Source organism: Solanum pennellii, chromosome 12 (genome assembly GCF_001406875.1).
Source record: "Solanum pennellii chromosome 12, SPENNV200".
Taxonomy (NCBI): domain Eukaryota; kingdom Viridiplantae; phylum Streptophyta; class Magnoliopsida; order Solanales; family Solanaceae; genus Solanum; species Solanum pennellii.
Window position 1 is genome coordinate 38,093,803 of NC_028648.1, and position 3,527 is coordinate 38,097,329.

The following is a 3,527-nucleotide window of genomic DNA, read 5'->3' on the forward strand; positions in this document are numbered from 1 at the left end:
TATTTTAGATATACATGCCTTACTTTTGAATGTGTCATTAGTTTCTTAATGTGCATTATAGTTCTCATATCATTTTCATCTATCCATTATATGATAAAAATTTATTAATACTATGTTAATCACTTAATCTATTGAAAATAGCATATACCGAGTTGGACTAGGGTAAGCTACCGAGATAGTCCCAGAATTATGAGCCACATAGGTGGTAAGTCCCCAATGTGGGCATCATTTTAGTGATTACACATGAATTCCTCTATACATTTGGTCGGGTATATAGGGTCCTCTCTATGGGGCATATACATTAGAATCCACATTTAGAGAATGTGGTTTTATTATCGGTTATTAGTAGCACCCACAGTTCAATCACACTCTAGTGCATTGACCATTTAAGTTTAGTTAATATTCAGTCTTAGCAGGTTATAAATTGGTCATTGAATTTAGTTTGGTCAGTATTTAATATCAATATAATGCTCACATTAAGCTCTTGCTTTATTGATTATTCAATTATATTATGTTTCCGGTTTACTCTATCATATATGCTAAGTACCTTTCAAGTACTAATGCATAATCAGCGCTACATCTTCTCGTGATGAAGGTTTAGGTACGCAGAAGTCACATCATGCATAGATCAGTTTCGTTCTTTAGTCCAGCAAAATTAGTAGTGAGTCCTCATTCTCCGAGGACAGGTGCATTCTTACTTTACAACCTCTCGTCTTTAGTTTATGTTTGGTTGATCTAGTTGGGACATATCCATACATTTCAATCAGTTTTATAAGCCTATTCAAGACATAGTTAGATTCAACTAGTAGTTGAGTTTGATATTTCTGTTGTATAAAACTCTTTGATTTGATATATTTAGTTTTAGTAGATGAGTTTTCCCCACTGTTTCCGAATTATTATGATTAGATTCCGCATCATTTACTATTATTCTTAGTATGCTCATGTTATGTTATTATGGTTATCTGTAGGTCAGTTGGGATCCTAGGTCTCATATACGCATCTAGAGGGTAGTTTGGGGCGTGAAAACATGGTATCAGTGCCCCCATGATTAAGTTTCTTAAGATGTCATAAAATCCTCTCTATGTTGAGTCCTTTCATGGGTATGAAGTACACCACATCTAATGAGAGGGAGGCTACAAAGTATATTAGGAAAAATCTTCATTTGTCTTGTTACTTTTATCGTGCGTAAGGTCTGATCAAATTACATTATAACTTGACGTTCTACTTTTTAGATTATGCCTCCTCGTAGAGCTAACACAAGAAAAACAAATTCCATGAACGAAAAAAATCAGCTCGTCAAGTCCCAGATTAGAAAGTTTTGAATGCATAATTTAGGAACACCATTCAAATGTTGGATTAGAGTGTTGCCAACTATAACAATCAGGGGATTCCATATCATGCTGATGCTATTGTTGGATCAGCTATAGCGAAGGTGTGGGATTTTATGAGAATGAATTTGCCAGAGTTCTTAGGATCACAGGTTAATTAGGATTCCAAAATGTTCATTTATGAGGTTAACAAAATCTTTGAGGTGACGCTAGTAACTTGGAATGATAGGGTTCAGTTAGCATCATATCAACTTAAGGATGTAGCTCATATGTGGTATGCTCAATGGAAGGAGAACCGGGGTACAAATCCTGCTCCTACTACTTGGGATTGCTTTATTGAGACCTTTCGGACAGGTTTTTCCCAAGAGAGATAAGGAAGGCAAAAACTCACACATATATGAACTTGAGGCAAGGTATCGTGATAGTCCAAGAGTATGGCTCAAGTTTACCCAACTCTCAAGGCATTCTCCTGACATGGTCCAAGGCTCAAATGAATAAGTTTCTTGTGGTTGTTATACTTAAAGAAAAAGAGTCGAGGAATACTATATTGTTGGAAGATATGAACATCTCTAGGCTCAGGAATCAAGCTGAGCATTTTGAGGGTGGTAAGCTTAGGGAACAAGCTAAGAAGAGTGAGAAATATAGGATAGGCAACTATGATAATTCTCAACAGAAATCAGGTGGTGTAACTCGCTCGCAGTTTCAGCAAAAGCTCCAACACCTTCATCAGCTAGTGTTCCATCTTCCATGTTCCCTAACGATAAAAAAAGTTAGTTGGATCATCCTCTTAGAGTAAAGGTTGTATTTTAGGCACACAAACGTACAAACTTGTCCCAAATATAGTAAGAACTAACCGAGTGAATGTCTATCAAAATAAGATATGCTTTGGGTGTGGTCCATCTGGTCAAAGGTTGTGGTAATGTACTTCTAGATATGGTTAATGAGTCAACAATGTTAGAGATCAGTCCAGAATTTTTGCAGCACCAGCAAGACACCCGACTTAGTATAGTAACACATCTGGTACATGTGGCAGTTAGTGCAAAATAAGTCGTATGTTGTCTAGTCTCTCTAGGATTAGGAAGATTTTCATGATGTGTTCATTGGTACGTTACAAGTCTTTCATTTTAATATTTATGGATTTTCAGATCTAAGGTCTAATCTTTTGTCACTCCTTATATAGCGGCCAAATTCACAATTATCATGAAACTCTGTTAGAACCTTTCTCACTCCCTACTCCCATCGGTGATCCACACATATCTAGATGGGTATACATTAATCATTTTGTCGTAGAGTCTCTCAGAAAGTCACCTCAGCATATCTTGTAGAGTTAGAAATGGTAGATTTTAATGTGATTCTAAGCATGTATTGGTTGCATTACTATTATGCTTTAGTCATTGTATAACTAGGATTGTTTGTTTTCAGTTTCCAAATGCACTAATCTTATAATGGAAGCATAGTAGCTTAGAGCCTATAGGTAGATTCAGTTTTTTACATTAAGACCAGAAAGATGATCTCTAACCGTTATAATATCATCTAGTTCGTGTTAAGGATTAAATATCCGAAACCTCAACTCTTGAGTAAATTCATGTAGTCGATGAGTTCACAACTGCTTCCAAAAGATTTTCTTGGAGAATCAATTTTTGAATTGATCTCCTTGCGGATACCCGACCTATATGTAGTCCTCCTTATAGAATGACCCTACTTTATTTCGAGAAATTGAAAGAGAAGCTGAAAGTCCTTCTAGATAAGGGCTTCATCAGACCTAGTATTTCACCATGAGGTGCACCAGTGTTATTCTTAAAAAAGAATGATGGTTCTCCAAGAATGAGAATTTACTGTAGGCAGTTGAACAAGGTCACAATCAAGAAAAAGTATTATGTACCTAGGATTTATGACTTGTTCAACCATCTTCAGGGTTCTAGTATTTTCTCAAAGATAGACTTCAGATCAGGTTATCATCAACATAGAGTTATAGATAGTAATATTAGGAATACAACCTCCAGAATTTGGTATGATCATAAAGAATTCGTAGTAAGGTCATTTGGACTAACCAATGCTCCTTCAACTTTCATAGAGTTGATGAACAAATTTTTCAAGAAGTATCTGCACTTTTTTGTTATTGTCTTTATTGATGATATCCTCATTTAATATAGGAATGAGGAAGAACAAGTGATTCATTTGTGGGTTGTTCTGCAAACT